This window comes from Chlorocebus sabaeus, chromosome 1, assembly GCF_047675955.1.
Source record: "Chlorocebus sabaeus isolate Y175 chromosome 1, mChlSab1.0.hap1, whole genome shotgun sequence".
Taxonomy (NCBI): Eukaryota; Metazoa; Chordata; class Mammalia; order Primates; family Cercopithecidae; genus Chlorocebus; species Chlorocebus sabaeus.
In genome coordinates this window covers 95,750,433-95,774,323 of record NC_132904.1, presented here as the reverse complement: position 1 = coordinate 95,774,323, position 23,891 = coordinate 95,750,433, and the positions used below count along the sequence as shown (strand labels likewise).

The 23,891-nt window shown below is 33.7% G+C and overlaps 1 protein-coding gene across 1 annotated transcript in view; it reads right to left on the bottom strand.

Annotated features, from left to right (window-relative positions):
• Positions 1-23,891, bottom strand: part of CNTN5 (contactin 5) — a 1,322,079-nt gene that overhangs the window by 1,138,242 nt on the left and 159,946 nt on the right. The window lies entirely within an intron of this gene.

Sequence of the window (23,891 nt, the reverse complement as noted above, 5' to 3'; positions counted from 1 at the left end):
TACATGTCATCAAGGCAAGGAAAGTCACCTGAGAGATTCTGGAATATTTTAATTTTTCTCTTTCCTAAACTCCTATGGCTCTCCTGACTAAATCATGAAATTTAGCATTTTATTGCATTCTGTTTTCATTGTTTTTAAGTGCTCTATGACTACAAGTCTACTCTCAACAAAATCAAAATTCTGCAGAGGAAAGAGCCAACCCTCAGGAAATATATATACACAATTTTTTTGTTTTTGTTTTTGAGATAGAATCTCACTCTGTCGCCCTGGCTGGAGTGCAGTGGTATGATCTCAGCTCACTGCAAGCTCTGCATCCTGGGTTCAAGCGATTCTCCTACCTCCACATCCCGATAGCTTGACTACAGGTGCGTGCCACCATGCCCAGCTAATTTTTTGTAGTTTTAGTAGAGATGGGGTTTCACTATGCTAGCCAGGATAGTCTCGATCTCCTGACTTTGTGATCCAGCCACCTCGGCCTCCCAAAGTGCTGGGATTACAGTCCTGAACCATTGTGCCCAGACACAAAATATTTTTATGTAGCCTATATTAATTACTGATAAATCAGTTAACACTTGGGGCTTCACTTATAAGGTTTTTGAATAGTGTTAATATTTAATATTTTAGTTACCTAATCATGTTTGCAGCATGATCATTCTGCTCATGAATATTTATTTAAAATTTTTAAATGTGTTAAGCCTTTTAATAAACTATGATAGATTGATCACAGATCTTTCAGAATTCCCCTAAATTACATAAAATATTTTTTATATTATATAGAAAAGAATAAATACAATAAAGAGTGGGTAGTGATAAGATGTCAGCACAATTTAGAAGATGGGAGGTCCGTGTATGTACAAATTGTAAAGAGGGTACAAATTCTTTTTTTAAAAAAAAGTATTATTATACTTTAAGTTCTAGGGTACATGTGCATAACGTGCAGGTTTGTTACATATATATACTTGTGCTATGTTGGTGTGCTGCACCCATCAACTTGTCAGCACCCATCAACTCGTCATTTATATCAGGTATAACTCCCAATGCCATCCCTCCACCCTTCCCCCTCCCCATGATAGGCCCCGGTGTGTAATTGTAAAGAGGGTACAAATTCTAAAGGTTGGGCAGGAAGCTAAAAGAAGTAGAATATAAGAAGAAGTGAAATCATTTAAGCGGAAGAACCACATGATGCTTAGAAGCATCTTGGAAGTGCAAGGTAAGTGTAGGTATTATGGATAGTGGAAATAGTCAAAGGATATATAAGAAATATTTAGAAGTCATCCTAAGAACCTTCCCCCACAACCCATGCTGAAGACTAGATTTATACTGTCAGGAACAACTAAGCGGTAAAAATTCTGGACTCAGGGAAGATTGGCAAGGCTGAAGATGGAGATGAAACCTCCCAGTGAAATCATAGGCACTCTGTGTAAGTTTTTATGTAAAATGGTGATGTGCTCTGCTATCTTCCCAGCTTGATTCTCAGAACACGTGCAACCCAACCTATATCCCAGCCCTGGCAAGTAATTGGAGGATGCTTTCTGGACGCTAAACTACCCTGTGAGAAAACAAATGCCTTATTAAGTTTGGGGTTCCCATCAAATAAAAAGGTTCATTGTCTTATCATACAGTAATAAACTGTACTGGCTGGAAAGTTGTTCCAAAACACAGTACTTCCAGTAAGCATTTTTTTGTAACACATTTAAAAAGTATGTATCATTTTAAGAATATGAAAGAAATTATCACTGAAAGCTTTTAAATCAAAAGTAAAAAAACCCAAACAAATGAAAGAAAGAAGTCAAAGAATACACTGAGACCGGAAGATAACTTTTTTAAAAGGATAAGTATGTTTACTGGAATATGAGCATATAAAGTATTCATGATGAAGTGAACAGGATGCTATGAAAACATTAAAAAGAGATACTTAAAGAATCCAAGCTTCAAAACTGAAAATATGATAGCATAAAAAAGTGAAACAAATCTGCTAGAAAAAAGGCTGAGGAAGTTTTTGGTAAGTATGAAAAAAAAATAAGAACCTAAAATAAGAGTTTTAAAAAGACAAGAAATTGCATAATTAAATGAAGTGATACTACTTCCAAGTAAGAAAAGCTATTTCAGGGGAAAAAAAAAAAAAAAAGAGGGGAAAATTCTTTAGAATTGTACGATAGAGATTTTCAAATAACAAGGTCTCTGGATCAGAGGGTTATCACAAAACATGTCACATATGAATCACAATGCTATCAGACTTTTAAAAAGTACTACTGGAGATCAGAACCATCAAAAATAAAAAATGTCAAAATTAGAATTTAATATCTAGCCACTTTTTCATATACAGTTTTAGACACGTGGTATAGCAAAAGAAACCCCCCAAAAAATCTATCTTTGCGTCCTTTCACAGCAGGTTACAAAGAATATGTTTCGCCAAAACAAAAACAAGTGAATAAACAAAGAAAGAGAATACATGAAAATCAGGAAAGTAGAGATTTTATAGAAAACTGAGACAAAAATTACCAAAATAATAAAAAGGGACATTTTAGGATCATTTCTTGGTAATGCACTAAGAAAAAAAAACCTGTTCAGTTAGGAGGAGGACTTTAGAGGGCTTTGGGTGACAGTGATGTTGTCTCAAAGAATTAAAATGAAACTAAAGAATTAGCTGGCATGACTGATTATATAGACAGGAATTTTATTAGAGCTTTGAAAATTAATATTTTAATTTGACAAATATTTATTGGGTTTTTAATATGTTTCCAGCAGAAACATACGTTGTACTAGACACTTTAGGATACATCAGTGAACCAAACAATGACTGCTATCTGTCCTTCTAGAGCATTTGTTCAAGCAGAAAATGTTAGGCAATTATTAACTCCAGAAACAACCAAAACCAAAAGCTGTCCAAGAAATAACATGTAAGCATATTATACTATGTGGGACAGCTAAAGATAACATTTACATAGCCATAATAATTTATACACTGAATTTGATTTAAACAAAAATTATGTTAAAATATTTTTATATGTTTAATCTTTTTGAGAAGGATATTTGGACCAAGGAATGGGAAATCAATAGATAATATGTGAAATCAGAGAAAAAGTGAACTAAAAGTTACCTAAACGTACAAACCATTCTTACTTCCCAATTTCTAACATAGATAAGCCATCATATGGGGACCTTTTTCTGCTAAGTCTGAGCCAGGTCTCCCTCTGAATTCTTCTCTTCCAAGATCAAGAGGCAGCTGGTACTGGAACACATGAAGTGATACACATTTTCCTTCCCCAACTAAATGATCTCTAAAATCAGTTTCCATATCTCACATTACATAAATGTTCTAAATGTTATGATATGATGTACTATGAGAGAAAGCATTGCAAAAATCGAGAAGAAAGGTCAGGGTAGTGCAGATGAGAATAATGGAAGACAGGAATGGGGATTCTCATGCTATAAATTAACATGAACATTTTATTGTTAAAGAAAAATTATCTCCAGGATGGTATCTGTTTGCAACATTAGAAGAAGGTGGTAAGTAGGCTCAATAATATAGATAACTGAAAATAGCAAATCTAAAACCTTTCTAAAAGACATTATTGTCTTTTCTGAAGGATTGAAGAGGTTGTTGGCTTTGGAGTTCTGACTATGGAGCTATAGGCTTATTTTAGACAAATCACAGATGGAACTTTGATAGGTTTTACATTACTAGAGAAGTAGTTGTTTTCGTTGTTTTCATAAAATCACACTATGATTTAGTCTATTTCTCTGTTTACATGTAAAATATTTAAATTCTGGGTTCTTAGATGCATGGTACTATGGCAAAGTTATACTTTGGAAGCAGTAAGGCTGAAGTTAGGTTCTGATCTATAATGTACTGCCTATTCATTGACATTAAATTACAATTAGTACGTTAGGTTCTGATGTAGAATTTACTGTCTATTCATTTACTGTCTATTTATTACTATTCATTCATGACTGTCTATTCATGATATTAATCACAGAATAGAGATAATACCAAGAAAAATGAATAAATATATTGATATGGTTTTGATGTTTGTTCTCTTCAAATCTCCTGTTGCAGTGTAATCCCCGATGTTGGAAGTGAGGCCTAATGGAAGGTATTGGATCATGGAGGTGGATCCCTCATTAATGACTTAGTGTCATCCCCTTGATGATAAGTGAGTTCTTTCTCTGTTAGTTCATGCAAGATCTTCTTGCTTAAAATAGTGTGGCACCTTTTCCCTCTCTCTCTTGCTCCTGCCCTTGCCATGTGACTCCCCAAGCTACTCCCCCTTTGCCTTCCACCATGATCATAAGCTTCCTGAGGCCTCTCCAGAAGCAGATGCTGGCACCAAGCTTCCTGTACAGCCTGAAGAACCATGAGTCAATTAAACCTCTTTTCTTTATAAAGTACCCAGTCTCAGATATTGCTTCATAGCAAGGCAAGAATGGCCTAACACATGTCTCTTGCCTTTGAGTTTCCTCAATGTACATAGTATCTTCCACAGATTTTTTTCTCCCCTATTAAATCCTAGATGGAAAGTTTTGAAATTTTGTATGTGCTGAATGTACACTGTAACATCGATTCACAGCAAAATAAGGTTAAATATTATTATTTTAAAATAAATTTTATATTTGCAACATTATTAAAATGTTTTAATAACATATTAAATATGCCTCTCTTCTACATTGTGACTTGCAAATTGAGATGCATATGCTCAATAAATAGTAATTTACTTTCTATAATATAAACAGTTGTTTCCCTTAATATTTAATAAACAAGGCATTTTATGCCAAATTTCTTCCAATAACCTCCTTGCATTTAATAAGGAATTGCATTTTCTTATTATTTTGAAAGTCAAAACTTTTAAAAGCTGCCTAGTTATTAATAAATTGTTTTTGATTGGCATCATTATAATGTCCTTGTGTTTGAATCCCACTTCCCTCACCATCTCCTAATTGATAATTTGAAAACTGTCAGTTTCCTAGAATAAAGAAAATAATTCTGACTTACTATCTCTTCCTAAAATAAAGATAAATTGGGAATCAAGTATGTGTTTATAAACAGTGCAATGCAAACAGCTTACTTTCCAATGTTTGGGGAAGTGAACTTTAATTGAAATCTTGTTTGTAAATCGATTGTAGGTTTGTTCAAGAAAGTGTATATTATTATAATGGCTTGGTAATAAGTATGACCCCTTGCAGAGGACATATCCTTAGGGTATTAATTTAACTTTCTCATAAGCAGGAGTAAAGTCCATATTTACCTCAGAGCACTTTTTATATTGCCAGAAATTAAGGTTTGCCTAGACAAAAGTATATTTCAAATAACCACAGACAAGGCACTGTAAATGCAATTTCTGCCTTTATTGAAATGCTTCTGTATAGTACATACACCATTAAACTCATTGGATTACTCCCTTCCAATATAGAATGAAAATCATTTGAATTGCATGCACTTAGCTCTTAAGCTACAAAGACTGTTTATAAATGCTATGATTTTGATGCTTTTTGCTTTTTCACACACCCAATGACCATTCAGGGACCAAATCTGGCAGCTCACAATTTGCCACTAAACATTCTGTCAATAGATCTTTCTTTTAATAGCCTGTTACATTTTAAAAAGTGATTGAGCTAATTAAACACAACTGTGAAACTAAGCAGAGATTTAATTAACATTATTTGATGGCTTTGGGAAGGACATAATTATTAACAAAGATATATTTGAAATAACTAAAAGCAGAGCTAAATTCATTAATCCAGTCCTTTAGTATTACTTACTGCAGGCAACTTTTATATGCGTTTCATTTTATATATATTTTCTGCAAAATGCTAAGATATACACAGCCATATGGTAGAGTACTTGAAATGCAGACAATTTTTTAAAGCTATAGAAATAGTGTAAATCTAATAAGTAAGTCCTCTTATCAAAAATATGTAATGGTTGTATTTTGTTATAAGCAAAATTCTTTTTTGATGTTTTTAATTCTTTAAACACTTCAAAGTATTCGTTGTCAAAGTATAGAAATGTATTATTGGCAAAATCCATCTACTATAAAACATGAAGTTAAAACCAAAGGAAAAAACAATAGAAAGAAAAACCTTGTTATAGTGATGTTACCTATGTATTTGGAGCTCTTGGATTTCCACTGATCATGGGCCTGAATTTCTGCCATTGATGAACAAATTTCAATCATTGCAGGCAATCCAGCAAGTGGGGAAAACCATAGCTTTTGGAGTGCGCTTCAGCAATATAATACAATTATTACTGATTACTTGAGACTGGTACCCAACTCCTCTGAGGATTAATTTACCTGATTTCTGATTGGCGCAGTACAGTTTCTAGTGCTCTACTCCTTTGAGAGCTGCTACTATAATTATTGTATGTGGTACATGCTGCAGATGCGTCCTGTACAATATTGCAAACAATTTTGCTGGTGTTAATATTATTCAACTCACATTAATTTTATTCATCAAAAGACTTCATTTATCCCTATTTCAGATTTTGACAAGTCATTATATTTTAATACCACTTATAAATTTTCAAAGAGTAAATAAAAATAATTAGAATACAGTAAGAGCTGTTATAATACTGCTTGTGAATAAGACTAGCAGCTATAAAAATTATTTTTATCCACTTTAATAAAATGTTATTTTAGGTATGGAGAATTACAATTACTACATCCACTTCATAGATGGCAGTAATTTGATATTATCGATGAAATAATAAACCAGGATAGAATGCTAGGTTTTGTTTGCTGTTTTGGATTTACTTTATTTGTTACTTATGAAAGTAAACTTTTGGCCAAAAAAAAAAAAAAAAAAAAAGTTAAATAAAATTCTACTATTTTGCTAAAATTATACAAAAAAAAAAAATTATGACGAAACCACTTTAAATTGTTATCCAAAATCCTTGCTTAACTTTCTTAAACATATTTTAGTGAAAGAGACTCAACAAGTCACAGAAAATATGAAAACTAGGTAGAATACAAGTCCAAATCTCCAGAAATTGCAACAGAAGATACACTCATATATTCAGCTCCAGCTAAGGTAGTAAGTGGGTAAGAACTTTTTTCAAACCCCTTAAAAAGTCACATACACATATATACATATATGCACACACTAATAGCAGGAGAAAAATCATGGTGGACAAAAGGGAAATGTATTGATGAATTAGATCTCCCACTTCAGCTTGTAGAGCACAGGCTGCCCAGTGTTTAACACCAGAGTGAAAAACAGAAGACACACAAAACAAAGCAGCTGATTTGTATTTGTTTACATTGAGACCACCTGGGGAAAGTGAAAAGTTCTTTTATGGGAAGAATCATCCTAACTGTCAAGTTGTAGGGGTTGCCTCACAGCCTATCCTTGGGGTCCTTTCTAAAACATCCTAAAGCTAAGCCTGACAGTACAGATTCCACCCACTTGTACAAAGTTCCTACCCAGGCACACTTGCCACTCACAAAGAAATCTTTTGGAAATAAATCTTCTTGCACAATCCCAAAGGAAACCCACATCAGGCACATTCGTATTCGTTAAAACCCATGGAGGAGAGGAAAACAGGTCATTTCTAGGAAAACTCGGGAAAACCAAAGGTGGCTGTAAAGTCTCCTAATGATATGTAAAGAACATGACAGTTTGGAGACCTCACAGAGGAGGACATAGCAAATAAATTAGCCACTTGGCCCTCACAGAACACTAAGCAGGTCAGAAGTGAGGATCAAAACTAACTTCAAGTCACAATGTCTATCACCAGGGAAACTACCAATCAATAAAATAGTAGACTAAAGATGTTTTCAGAAGGGCCAAAATTCAGAAATCCTGTCATCCTCCAATAAGCCTTTTCTTTTTAATATTTTTTCAGTTTTATTGAGGTATAATTGAGAAATAAAAACTGTATATATTTATGGTATACAATATAATTTTTTGATATAGATACACATTGTCAAATGATTAATACAGTCAAGCTAATTAACATATCAATCATTTCACATAGTTACCTTTTTGCATGGGAAGGAGTGTGTGTGAAAAATTTTATGTATGCTTTCTTTGTAAATTTCAACTACACAATACAGTGCCAATAACTACAGTCACAATGATGTGCATTAGATCTCCAGAATTTATTCATCCTGCATAGTTGAAACTTTGTACCCTTTGTCCAACGTTTTCTTTGGAAGTAATTTGAGACAGTGATCCAGCAAAACAGTAAAGAAAACAGAGGAAGTAGGAAGTACATTACTTCGGCTGGGCGCCGTGGCTCAGGCCTGTAATCTCAGCACTTTGGGAGGCTGAGCAGGTGGATCACGAGGTCAAGAGATTGAGACCACCCTGGCTAACACGGTGAAATCCCATCTCTACTAAAAATACAAAATTAGCCGGGTGTGGTGGTGCATGCCTGTAATCCCAGCTACTCAGGAGGCTGAAGAAGGAGAATCTTTTGAACCCGGGAGGTGGAGGTTGCGGTGAGCCGAGATCGTGCCACTGCACTCCAGCCTGGGCAACAAGAGCGAAACTTCGCCAAAAAGAGAGAGAGAAAGAAAGAAAGAGGAACCACTTCCTGGTATTGGTACAGCAGACACTATCTTGGGGAGCTAAGGGAAGTCTAGGTGAGCTCTGGGTCTTGGGAGCAAATCTCTTCTCCTAGAGCAGGTAGAGATGGATCTAGACGGGGAGGGTTATGGAAATGGCTGTCCTATATCAGAACAGGTATAGAAGAACATATGAGAAAATATGATTTGCTAAAAGAAATTCTCCTTTTCCAGGGAATTTTAATACTATTCAGTAACTAAGAAAACATTTTTATTTTACAGTGGTTTCTTGGAGTTTTTTTGTTTGTTTGCTTATTAATTTGAGTTTGTCAGAGTTTTATTCTAAAACAATTCTAAAGAAGCAGTGTTCATACTACACTTCAAATTCTGATTTTAAATTATTAGTAAGTTTGATTTTGAAATAAATATAAGATTTTTGTTAAAAAGTACAATTCTCTGACATTTTGGACTGAGTGAACCTAATGCCATGTGATGAGCACTTTTTAACAGAAAGTAAGCTCGCCCAACACGCGGATTAATATTTTCTGGAATGTCAATCAAGCTTAGAAAGTACAACTGTTCAGCACAATAAGCTAAAAATGCCTCAGAAATAAAAGTGCAAGGAACTGTAGGCTTAATATTTAGAAGCAAAGCAAGTTCATATCTGAATACCTCGGCGCCAGCTCTCATGCCGCTATTTTCATGCCCTTGCAGAGCTTTCTTCAGACCTCGCTGCAGGCCATTTACTTTACTTTAGGGTATTGAGCAGCACATTTAACATCGTATAGAAACTTTTCAGTTATATACTCAGTTCTGGCTCTTAAGCTCTTCCATTTCACACTGATCACAGGTGTTGCATAATGATGCTGACATAACTTTTGTCATGGCCAGAAGCTAGTCACGATTTTCTGAGAAAATGGCAAAAGAAAAAAGAAAATTATCATTTTTCCTATAATGTTAAATTTCCTTTGAGAGTTAGTTTAATCATTTTGCAATAGGGAGGAGGTATGTCAATATTAGGTTCAATAACATGAAGACTTGTAACTGTTAGAGGGAAAATACAGGAATAAGTGATCTCAGACCCTAACATTTTCTTTAATCACGTTTATGCAAAAAACAGTATCAGGCAGAGAGCAATATACTATATTAATTTGGGGTATTTCTCTGATCTAGATATGTATGGTTTTTCTGTCTCTATTCTGTCAAAAATTTAAAAACACTGCTTTAGAAATTGAGTGCAAATAGCATTTTATGAAATCTTTGAGTTTTGATGTTTTATCTTTCAAGAATCTGAGACAATTAACAATTACCATTGCATACACAATTGCACAGACATTTTTCCTTAATGTTAGGTCAATAAATTGTTATGAAGTATATTTGTATTGAGATAGAGTATTGTGATAAAACTTTTAAAACTAAAAATGTCTACATAGAAGAGTACTACAGAAGTAAATTTATTTTGGATTAATTGATAATCTTTTCAAGTCATGGCTCAAATGAGAAATTTTATAAGTTTATAAATGCAACAATAGAGATATGACATAGATGGAATGGCACTTGCCTTAAGAAATGTTATATGAGGCCGGGCATCATGGCTCATGCCTGTAATCCCAGCATTTTGGGAGGCTGAGGTAGGTAGATCACCTGAGGTCAGGGGTTCAAGACTAGTCTGACCAACGTGGCAAAACCCTATCTCTACTAAAACTACAAAAAAATTAGCCAGATGCGCTGGCACATGCCTGTAATCCCAGCTACTTGGGAGGCCAAGGCAGGAGAATCACTTGAACCAGGAGGTGGAGGTTGCAGTGGGTTGAGATAATGCCATTGCACTCCAGTCTTGGAGACAGAGTGATACTCCGTCAGCGCCCCCCACCCACCCCTCCAAAAAAAGAAAAGTTATATGAAAATCTGCAATTACAGCTGACATTGCTTTTATAATGAGATATTTAAGCATATAAAAGATTTACTATAAGTGTTTTTCAGATAGTAAATTTGCCTATACCTATTATATGATACGAACATAAAATACAAATGAAAAATCCTTATATTTTCAGAACTGTATCACCTTCACAAAGTAGACTACACCTATATTTTCTTCCCCAGAATGAAACTAGTTATTTGATATTTGCTGTTAAATAGTACATAAAACAATATAAAGCTCCGTGAAGCCCAAAGGATTCTGTGTAGAATGGCATTGAAGCGCTCCAAATAAATACCAACATGATTGCATGAGCAGGCAAGGTCTTGCCAGTGTGTCTCTGTGGGCCTCAGTGTCCTTGCCAGAAAGATTGGAAAAATAATATTTAAGGTAAGAGTTATTCTTATTATGAATATTAAAAAGAAGTAAACTACCTAGCAAGATTGCCTGGCACAAGATTAAATAGACATTAGGATCCTTTTTTCCTTTTCTCCCTTCCTCCCCCTCTTCCTCCCTCCCTCTCTGCCTTCCTTCTTGCCTTCCTTCTTTCCTTCTTTTCTTCTCTCTCTTTCTTTCATTCATTATTTTCTTTGTTCTTTCTTTTCTTTCTCTCTCACTTATTCTTTCTCTTTTCTGGATGTGTCCTACATCTGAGCTTACAATTTAAAACCATTGAAAATATTTTCAAACATATGGGCAGTTAGAAAAGGCAAATATTTTAATACCTATAAGTATTCAATGGCATTTACTATATTAAATTATGACTTAAAATATATATTTATATATGCATATAATTTAAAACATACCACAATGTTTGCAGTCACTGAGATACAGTGTTTTTGGTTTTGGACTATGCTTCTGTATTGTTTCTTATGTGCTGCATACTGAAAAACAACAACAAAAAAAACCCCAAAACCTACAATAGTGAAATATTTAATTCTAAAAGTTTAAACAATTAAAAAAATTGAAGACACTAATTTGTTATTACTTAGGTCTGTTTGTTATATTACTAGGAATGTTAAGTTAAGCCATCTTAAGATGTCCTTGGTTTTACTTTTGGTATTTTTCCTGCACTTCTGGTAGCAAAGAATCCAAAATGAAAGTTAAATCTGTGGTATATTTGAAAGTATTTTATCTGTTTGCCATTATCTGTGAACTCTTAGCCACTACTGCCCAGTAATCCATGACCTATATGTTAAAGAACTTTGATATTTTTATGGTTAAAATAAATTGTCTCAAAGTCATTTCCATTTCCATTTTCTATAATGCCATGAGTCCGCTAGGCACTAAGTAAATGTTAATTGAGTTAAATTGTTAATTGAATAACTTGAATAAACCATGAGCTTCAGAAAAACTTTTTGATGAGTAATTGGCTCAGCAACGTTTTTAAGCCCCAAACTATTTGTCAAAGGGAATACAAAAGACGTCTATGGATTCAAAATAATTAAAAAATGAACTGATCTTAAAATCATGTAAAATTTTTCCATTAGGATCATTTAGAATGCAATATGAAACTGATTTCATCTTAATGTAGCATTTCTAAATATGAATGACATATTTGTGCAAAACATGCACGCATTGATATATTAGTTCCCTGTTGCTGTAAAAATTTACCACCAATTTGGAAGCTTAAAAAAGACAAATCTACTATCTTTCTGTTCTGTAGGTTGAACGTCTCACTAGAATAAAATCAAGGTGTCAGAAGGGCTATGTTTCTTTTAAAGGCTCTAGCGCAGAATCCATTTCCTTGCCTTTGCTCCTTCTAGAGGTGACCAACATTCCTTGTTTCACAGCCCTCTTCCATCTTCAAAGTCAGCAGTGTTGAATCCTCTGTGCCTTTCCTCCATAGTTACACCTTTATTTGACTGACTAAACTTTTGCCACCCTCTTTTCACTTTTAGGCAGCCACCTGATTCCAGTGTGCCCATCCAAATGATTCAGCATAATTGTTTTCATCTTAATGTCATTTGAATAGCAATCACCAAATCCATCCACAACCGTCAATCCTTTTTTCCAGATAACCTAATACATTCTCTTGTTCTGAGGATTAGGATATGGGTTCTGTCTATCACAATAGAAGAAAAAAAAAGAAAAGAAAAGAGAAAAGATGAAGGAAGGAAGGAAGGGAGGGAGGGAGGGAGGGAGGGAGGGAGGGAGGGGCCAGGCGCGGTTGCATACGCCTGTAATCCCAGCACTTTGGGAGGCTGAGGCGGGTGGATCATGAGGTCAGGAGTTTGAGATCAGCCTGGCCAATATCATGAAACTCCGTCTCTACTAAAAATATAAAAAGTTAGCCTGGTGTGGTGGCACAGGCCTGTAGTCCCAGCTACTCAGGAGGCTGACGCAGGAGAATCGCTTGAACCCGGGAGGCAGAGGTTGCATTGAGCCGAGATAGCACCACTGTACTCCAGCCTGGTTGACAGAGCAAGACTGTAAAAAAAAAAAAAAAAAAAAAAAGAAAGGAAGGAAGGAAGGAAGGGAGTGAGGGAGGGAGGGAGGGAGGGAAGGGCAAGAAAGCTATAAATAGACTTTTTGTTGCTGTTCTTAAACACGAGGGTTTCCATTTGAATAGTCATTTTGGGAACTGTTCCCAAAGAATGTGATTTAGGGATTGAGAAACCTGAGGCAGATGAGGAAGGCAGCCAATCCAAGGGTGTATTATCTAGCTAATCACCTCTGTGGGCATCTGGGGTTGAATCTGTTTGGGATCCTCGATTGGACTGTATAGAATGCATAATAGAAATGTTTGTCCAAAGGATAAAACAGTGCAGTCCTTATGCACCAGCTCCTGTCCTTGAGGGTGCTAACCACTTGTACTTCCCCTTTTGAACTTGTATCATAATGGCTAAGCAGGTTCCTTTAAATACATTATTCCATATTGGAAGAGAAACACTGCAGCAGAAAGCTATACAATGGGCAAGTTTCCAACAGGCTGCATATGCATACAGCCACAGTAATAATTAAAATGGTCCTACACCTCCTTGTCATTATTTGCCAAAGTTATGTACAAAAATGAAATGGTCTATGAAGCAAAATGTGTTGGGAAAGATGCAATTAAAGTTGAAAATTCTGAATCGTACTTTGTGTACTTACTGATGGTTGTCTTGGTCTGATTTATATGAAAAGATCATGTGAATGACAAAGTTCCCAGATATTACATACTAGAAAATATTAGAAAATACCTAAGAGAGCTATATGAATTAATGGATAACTAATTCATAACAGTATTGTTACTCATAGAAAATCCAATCCATTTTAGAGACTATGACTTGGCTGCCATAATACTCAAAATCAGATAGCTAATGGTAAGGCGGTAGTGACAGATCTTTTACAGAAAAATTCTTTGCCCACAGCTAGCTGGAAATGAGAAAAATGATCAACCCTCAAGGAAAATCTGAAAGTATAGACACAGCAGACTAAACAAATTTAGGTAATCTGTATGATATTGGGAAGCAATACAGTAGGACACAGAACAAAGACCTATATTATCTATCATTGATGATGATGATGATGTTGATGGATATATATTGGTGTTTTAAAAGTATTCCTTGCATTAATAACCCTGCTAGTTTAGGCTTCACTTTTAACTCAATTCCAGTCATTTATTTAAAGCAGAATGGGGAAGACTGTAATTCTTCACCTCTCCCTGAATCCACATCTTTGCTGTGTGACTTTGCAGTTTCTCTAATTAGAGTGTATTTCTACACCCCATTGTGTTGAATTCATCTAACCAATTGTTTGGCTAATGCAAAATTAGAGGAAAGGATACTGTGTGAGTCATGAGCCTGGGCCTTAACAAGCATTGTGTGCTTTCTTTTGCCATTTTTGGATTTTGTCATATCCATGAGAAATTCTGCCCCAGGTGGTCTGCTGGTCCTAGAGGAATAGGAGACTGTGTGAAGCAGAGCTGACCACAATTCATGGCTTGGAGCCAAGCCCATATGAGATCAGCCTGTATCAGCTCTGTTCCAGCTAACCCACAGGACAGTGAGCATGCGAATGTAGGGTTGTTGTTTTAAAGCACTTCAATTTCTATGATGTCATATTGTGTTATTGCAACAGTAACGGATATATAAGCTATTTCTCACAATTTTTCTATCATTATTTCATCTTTGAATGAAACAATTTCAAAACTAAATGGCCATTTGGTCTGCAAGGTTCGCTTCATGTTTTATCTTATTTGCTTTAATCAGTCACACCAACTTAATCCTAGCTGCCACAGTGGAATCCTATGAGTCGTATTTGTCTTTTGTTTCTTCATTTATTTGCCAATGGGACTTGATGAAAATTTTTGAAGACTTTGATGTAATCTTTTCTGCCCAATATCCAAAGCTGACTTTCTAGATCTAGGTTCTCATAATCAAATTGTTATATTAGAGAACTTGACCCTTAGATGCTATTTTCTGTAGCCTGTCTTTCCATACAATCATTACCAACACCAATGACATCATCATCAGTAATATTTATCCCTTCTTTATTCCTCCTTCCCCCTTTCTTTAGTGCATTAATTTATACTTTCAAGGACATCTATTAAACATTTATTATGCACAAATATTATTGATGGCATTGAAGATACAAGTTAGAATGTGACTGAGGCTAGGAGGTAACAATCAGATTATTGTTAAAGTTTCTATCATGTTAGGATCAACTCTGTTAGTGACAATCTCAAAAAACAAAATTAATAACAACAAACAAACAAACAAACAAAAAAGTCCCTTTTCTCATTCAGAAAGTGTTGTCATTTTCTAGGGTAAAATTAGTTACAAAAGTGCCAGTACCCACCCCATTTTTTATCTTGTTGGGACAGCTGCAATATTTTATATATAATACACAAAATATTCCACTTAAACATTTAAATCAGCATAAGCTTTGTGATTAAAACTTTAAATTTATAGCCTTTCTTTTTTTTGTTGTTAAACAGTTAAGTCTTTTTCAATGTCTTGATTTGTTTTCCCTTTAAGTATCAATGAACATGGTTAGAGCACCCACACCGTGATAACTAAAAGCAGAGCATACATAATTCTAATCTTCTTATTTGGAACTTTGGCCCCATCTAACTTGCCTGCAGCAATGCTCTTAGTTTATTGTACTCTTAGGGTCACAGTACTGCAAACATTATATAATCTGCTTTTAAAAATTATGCTGAGATCAACTTCATCATGGTTCTCAAAATTCTTTAGTACTTAAGCCAACAAAGTTGCTTCCCCTCTTTGTAAAAGCTTCTCATGTGACAGTTGTTTCTTACAATCCTATATCAAACACTGGCCAGAGTACAGACCTTATACTTTGAGATATCACCATTGTAGGGGAAGATAGAAAAGAAATGTCAGCAAAAAATAGGGTGAGCATTTGTCTTTTGTAAAGCAAATGAATACACAAAGACAGTGGGATGACATGGGAAGAAACCCTTATTTCTACATTGAGCTGGGAATAGAAAGAGCTATAGAAGATATCAGCGAATTATCATCAAAAGCAGTAACATGGATTTTGGATTTTAAAAATAAATACTTTGCCAATCAGAGAAGTCTGTCTGGACACAACTGGAATTTCTTAAGTACTTAATGTCTACCATCAAATTATGTCATTTATTTCTTAAAACATTCATAGTTTTATAATGATCTCTACTGTTAGAAATTATCTCTGCTATTAGAAAATAAGAAATCAAACAAGTTAATCCTTGTACCTAATATTATCCAATAGTTAAATGGTAGAATTGGGGTAAACTTCAACCCTTTTGCCATCAATCCAATGCTCTTTCCATTTTAAGCACTGAGAACAGCAGGCTCAAGAGCAAGCAAAGGTAAAAGAAACCCAAGCAAGCAAAGGTATAAGAAACATAAGCATACAAAAGGAAGGGCAAGGAATTCAGGGTGACATTCTTGCTGTGAAGTTGTAAAAGTGTGATGTTATTGAGGGATCTGCATCTTTTTAAATGTTTTCTTTATGTTGGAAATATAAAATTGCCTGAAGAAAAGGAGAGGGAAAATAGATCAGATCTTGATTTGCTTTATTTCATGTATTATTGAGTAGATACATAAAAATATATGTAAGTTGAATTTCTATAATGTGGACTTTCTTTCTCAGTTAACTTACTCTGGAGAATTACAAGTTTAGAGCAATCAATGTTATTTCAATAGAAAACTGATCCTAAGAGTTGGGTAATTAATAATTCATAAAATTATATACATTTTTAGGTAGGTATCTATGGCTTCAACATCTATTTAAGAATCTTATGTACTCTAAGTTTTGAGAATTAATTATAAAATTTGTAATTTTAATTATATAGTTTTGTGGTCAAAGATATGTTATATCTAACATATTAGCAATCATTCTTTGGGATGTGTCAAGAACTGCTTTGTGGTGTTGTATGTGTCAAATTTGTAAAATATTCCAAATGTGCTTAGAAATTTGAATATTATGTATTCTTGACTTTCTGAAAACAGGGTCATTTTTCTCTGCTAAAATTATTACTTGCATAATCAATTTGTCAGATTTATTCGCTAAGTCAATGTCCCTCATGATTCCCATGATGTTTTAGCATCTGGTTTGTGTATTTACTGTGTTCTGTGATTTTTCTATGCTTCTTATTTTCTCTTTTTCTGACTTCCATTGTATTAATATTTTATTCACTCCATCCATCTATATACTATATTCCAAGGACATACTCCTCATAATCTTTTATAGGCTACATTTGTAATTTAACCTTCATATTAAGTTAAGCAAGTTTTAAAGTTGTGTTTTTTTTCCAAAGGATGTTGGTAGAGAACTTGCATCATAATATATTAAAATAAACAATATAATCACTTTTTAATAATACAATATTGATGCAGACATCAAAACGTAGATATATGAGGCACAAAGGAAAGTTCAGCAAAAAAACACTGCATATATGGAAATTTAATATATCAAAAAATTATACTTCAACTACTTCAATGTAGTGGAAAAATAGAAGTTAGCAAATTTTGCTTGTATAACTGAAAGGATATAAAGTACCACATAACTCACAGCTTACTTACAGAAAAAAAGAGTTTGACAACATTTCAAATGTATTAAATATCTAAATATAAAACAAAATGTGAGGAGAAAAATGCATACATGCAAAAACAGACATATGTACTCACACCAATGTTGGATATAAAACCCAAAATCTGTAAAGAAAAAGATTTAGTTATACAAATATTTACATTTGTTTTTGTAATGCAAACTATATATTAAACAAAATCAAATGACAAAAAATAAATTGTAAAAATATGTGCCATGCATGTGGCAAATATAAGGTTCATATGCATTTCTTTATTTGAAATTTATAGTTAACAGGTTGTTACTTAATTATTGTTTTAGCTAAAACACACTTTTTTTTTACTGTAAGTCACTCACGGTTTATAAATAAGCAAAAGCATTGTATAGACACTTTTAATATTTCTTTAATATTAATATTTCTTTTAATATTCTTTTTAATATTAAAAATCTGTCTCTTCTGGATCGGTTTTTGAATTGAATTCCCTGGTATCCATGGTTTTCTTTACAATATCATCATCTGTGATACCACAAGCATTAGTAATGCAGAATTTATTTAAATAACTAATTTAAAAAGTGAAAGCCATTAATGTTGGCATTTAAGTGGGCTTTGGAATTCTGTAGACAAAATAAAGTATTTCTTTGAGGCTTTTTAAATTAAAGTAAAATATAAATAAATTGTAAATTTTAATTTTATATTATATAATATAAATCATAATTATATATTATTATTATATAATATTATATAATATACTATATAATATATAATAATATATAATGATATTTATAATATATATTATTATAATATTATATTATTTAATTTATTTAATATAAATAGATTGTAATTTTAAAAATAAACATACTTACTAACATATCTTCTAGCTATAAATATACAATACTGCAAAAACCCACAAATTTTGGTCCACTTATAAACTGGTGGATAAGTATGCCATATTTTAGTCCATTTGTAAATTAATTATGAATTCGTAAATGTTTTAAATACAAAAATATATCACCAAAGTCCAAAAGCAAATTAAAACAAATAATATTAATAGTTAATTCCTAGAAGAGGAAATTCCAATGGCATATGTATAAAAACAGAATTTCAACCCTTACTAGAATATCAGGAAAACACAATTGATTATAAAATACACTCTCCCCAAAATAATGAAGAGTGCTTACTCTTGTCAGGAATTCAGTATAAAGCAGCCCTTTAATGTATTGTTGATTAGGATTGCTGATATTAATATATTTTAAAAAATGAAGATGACATCTTATCCTCTAATGTAAACTACATATAGCATTTCACTCAGAAATCACAGTTCTGGGAATGTGTACTATTAAGAAAAAAGTACATAAATTTTAGTACAAAGTTAATTGTTTGTTTAGTTACTCCAAAATGAAAATGAAGTGAATGTCTAGTAATAGGAGCATGAGTAAATGTATTAGTCACCATTCAGGAGGAATGAGATACATTTTACCCGCTAAAATATAAGGAATAAGTTAAAAATAATCAAAATGCAAATAAATAAATAAAATATAATCCTTTACTTAAATTTTGTTTTTATATATACATTGAGGACTTATTTACCATTTCATTTTAACCCAATTGTTTTTAAGGTTTTGTTTTCTTTCTCAGCAAACTGCACCTTTTAGTAAATTCAGTCTTTGAATCATTGGGGGCTGTAAATTCTGTCACTTGACTTCGTATTTGTGAAACTCTTGTATTTCACAATGTTGAAGCACATTTAGCTAATCCAAAAAAATTCAATAGGGGCCAGGCTTGGTGGCTCACACCTGTAATACTAGCATTTTAGGAGGCCCAAGGCAGGTGGATTGCCTCAGGTCAGGAGTTCAAGACCAGTCTGGGCAACACGGTGAAACCCCATCCCTATTAAAATACAAATATTAGCTGGGCGTGGCAGCATGCGCCTGTAGTCCCAGCTGCCAGGGAGGCTGAGGCAGGAGAATTGCTTGAACCCAGAAGCAGGAGGGTGCAGTGAGCCAAGATCGCGCCACTGCACTCTAGCCTGGGTGACAGAGCGAGACTCCACCTCCAAAAGAAAAAAAAAAATTCAATAGGACTTGTTGAAAAATTTTTGAAGACTTTTATGCAATCTTTTCTGCTCAATTTCCAAAGCTTACTTTCTAGATCTAGGTTCTCATAATCAAATTATTATATTAGAGAACTTCAGCTTTTTGGGATAATATTTCATTGTTTTCTTTTTTGTTACATGAAAATATATGCTGTGTATCTTACTGTAACCTATTGCAGGTAATCTGCATTTTCATTCTTACAGTTTTAAGGGTTTTATCTCACATTTGTGGTCTAATGTCTCGCTTTATTCCTAAAAATGTCCTACCTTTATCTCTTTGAATTCACCTCTTCCAGAACCCCTATTAAACACTGATTATAAATCTTCATTTAATTGTTCTTGTTTCCTAATTTTAATTTTATATTCTTGAAAAATTTATCTATGCTTTAGGTGATTTCCTCAAATCTATTTTTCATTTATGAATTCTCTCTAAATTCAGCTCTAAATAGACTAGTATTTAGCATTTCTATCCAATGTTTAAGGAAGTATCTTATTTTAAAATTACAGTTTTTAAAAACTTGCTTGTTCTTTTGCCAGATTTTCTTTTTATTACGTTATTGATTCTATTCTTACCATGTTCCCTATTCATTTTAAAACATATTCATTTTTTTTTTTTTTTTTTTTTTTTTTTTTTTGAGGCGGAGTGTAGCTCTGTCGCCCAGGCTGGAGTGCAGTGGCCGGATCTCAGCTCACTGCAAGCTCCGCCTCCCGGGTTCACGCCATTCTCCGGCCTCAGCCTCCCGAGTAGCTGGGACTACAGGCGCCCGCCACCTCGCCCGGCTGGTTTTTTGTATTTTTTAGTAGAGACGGGGTTTCACCGAAAACATATTCATTTTAAACATTTTCTTGAGAATGATCTGTTTTCTTTACCTCTTATGAATATGAATGCTTTTGTTTGTGTCTTCTGACTTTTCCTCAAGGTGTCTGGTTATAAAAATATTTGAATAATGAGCTTACCTTCTACAGAAGTTGCTTCCAATGGATAGTTTGATGCCATAGATTCTAATGTAATTCCCCTGAAATGGCTTTGCATTTAAATTTGTATTAATATCTGCCTGTGAAATGGCCTCCTGGGTTGCACATGGAAGTATCATGTTTTACATTGTTTTTTCTTTTTTCTTTTTTCTTTTTTTTTTGAGACAGAGTCTCGCTCTGTCGCCCAGGCTGGAGTGCAGTGGCCGGATCTCGGCTCACTGCAAGCTCCGCCTCCCGGGTTTACGCCATTCTCCTGCCTCAGCCTCCCGAGTAGCTGGGACTACAGACGCCCGCCACCTCGCCCGGCTAGTTTTTTGTATTTTTTTTACTAGAGACGGGGTTTCACCGGGTTAGCCAGGATGGTCTTGATCTCCTGACCTCGTGATCCGCCCGTCTCGGCCTCCCAAAGTGCTGGGATTACAGGCTTGTGCCATCGCGCCCGGCCACATTGTTTTTTCATCTCAGGATTTCAGCATTGTAAATGTAGTGAGAAAAGTGCCAATACCTGTGTACAGTATAAACTTGGGTTTCCACTTTTAAATTATGGTTCTTTTATCGTTAAAAGCCCAGGTGAACAGCTCAAGTGAAGAACATGTTACCATACTGCATTCCCAATCTAGGAAGAATAATGTTTCTAATCATAAGTGGAGATGGATCATCCTTTCTCAATTCTTGGATTTATCAACAAGACCAACTGTACCTATCTGCTGCACACAAGGCCAAGATTCTTGATTACTGTGCCTAAATGATTTTGGATCATGAGTCCTAGACAGCACACAGTGCACAATTGCCATGCTCATGTAGGTCATTCAGTTTCAACTTCGACTCTCCATTCTTGTTCTACATTCTCACTTCATTTTTGGTTGCTGTGGCTTTTTCTTCCTTATTTTTCAAATTTGCCATGCATTGACAATTATATATTATCCCAAATTTCATGTTCATAGTGAAGATAGAGCTTTGTATATTATCCCCTGTCATAGTGATAAGAAATGTGAATATGATAAAAATCTCTAATTTACAGTAAATCTGTAGGAGACATTTTGAAACATGATCCTCTCATGATTTAACTGAGCTTATGCTTATGTACTAATAAATACATTGAAAAGAAACAAGAAGCTCTACTTAGCTCTGAATAGGTCTTGAACCTTCATAATGAGATTATCACTTTGTTCTTCTCAAGTGTTACTCATAGGCTGTGATTATGTACAATATACAAATGCAAAAAAAAACAAATGCCAGCAACATATGGAGATGGTCATTTATGTTGGAGTTAGCATTTTGGTACTGTTATATGGGCATCTGTTAACAGCAGATGCAACTTAATATTACTTTTAACTAAAGTCCCCAGAAAAACAAATATAACAGTAAGTAAAAAATCTGTCATTCTGCTTTCAGTGTTCATACCAACTAGGGAATGTTCTTTTTAAATATAATATTTCCATATGGTAGATTTAAATAAGCATGTTTTAGCTAAGCTTCATAAAGTTGGTTTTGTTTGTAGCATGTTCAGTGTATTAAATTCATGATGTAGATACTAATTCTTTAAGTTTGAATGACAGATATTTAATTTCTTGAAATTTTCAAAAGGAAATTTTAAGATAATTACAAATTATAATTCAAATATCTAATGTTATTCAAATATATTTTTATACATTTAAGTATGGTGACATATCTACTATCTACTACTTATATATTTTTCTAATTTTGCAATTGACTTTTCCATTAACCAACTTGAAGAAAAATATAGGAAAAAAGAAAAAAATAAAGACAAGTAGCCTACATGATTGGCTATTTACCTTATAGTTAAACAATCTGAATATTAAATATTTCAATGTGATTAAGTCTTGGTAAGTTGCATGTGTCTAGGCATTTTATCCAGTTTTTCTAGGTTAGCCAATTTGTTGGCATATAACTATTCATAGTAGTCTCTTATGATTCTTTGTATTTCTGTAGTTTCAATTGTAATGTTTCATTTCCATTTCTGATTTTATTTGTTTTCTTTCTTTTCTTAATCATAACAAGTCCATCCATTAACATTAAAGGATGCTGACTTTTACAAGTGACTTTTCTTCATCTATTGAGATGATCATGTGGTTTTTGTTCTTCATTCTGGTATTTCAACTTTATCTTTTTTTAAAAAAAACTCAAGTTAGTTGATCTTTTGTATTATTTTTATAGTTTGTTTCATTTATTTCATTGATCTCTATTGTTTTTCCCTTCATCATAACTGTGGGCTTAATTTATTCTTGCTTTTTCTAGTGACTGGAGGAAAATGTTAAGTTATTTGAGATCTTCTTTTTTAACGTGGACATTTATTGCTATAAACTTCTCTCTTAAAGCTGCTTTTGCTCTATTCCATAAGTTGCGGTGTGTTGTGTGTCCATTTTTTATTGTCTCAGGATATATTTAAATTTCTCTCTTAATGCTTTATTGACTCATTGGTTGTTCAGAAACATGTTGTTTAATTGTGATGTATTTGTGAATTTTCTCAAATTCCTTCTATTATTGATTTCTAGTTTCATATAACTGTCATCGGGAAAGATACTTGATATAATTTCAATCTTCCTAAAATGGTAAAATTTTATTGTGTGGCCTAAAATACTATTTATCTTGGAGAATGTTCTGTGCACACTTTAGAAGATTCTTCAGGAATTGTATGGAATGTTCTGTATATGTCTGCTAATTCCACTTGGTCTAAAGTGTAGTTTAAGTCAGATGTTTACTTTCAGTTAATCCGTCCAACTCCTAATACCACTCCCTCTCAAACTCTTCCAAGAAATTGAAGGAAAGATAATATTTCCAAATTCATTTTACCAGGTCATCATTACCATGATTCCAAAGCCAGACAAAACTACAAAAACTTATAGGCCAATATTCCTGATGAACACAGGTGAAAAAATCCTCAGCAAAATACTAGCTCACTGAATTTGATAGTACATTAAAAAGATTACTCACCATGATCAAGTGAAATTTATTTCTGGTAAGCAAGTATAAACACAGGCAAATCTATAAATATGATACATACATCAACACAATGAAGAAACAAAAAGATATGATTATCTCAATAGATGAAGGAAAATCATTTGACAAAATCAACATCCTTTTATGATATACACCCTTAAACATTAGATTTAGAAGGAATGTACCTCAAAACAATAAAGGCAATATATATGGCAAACACAGCTAACATCATGCTGAACAGTGAAAAGTGAAAGCTATCCCTCTAAGACCAGAAACAAGACAAGGATGAACATTCTCACTACTTCTATTCAACATAGTCCTAGATGTTCTAGCTAAAGGGGTTAGGAAGAGGAAAAAAATACAAATTACATGATATTACATATAGAAATCCCTAAAGACTCCACCAAAACCCAAAAA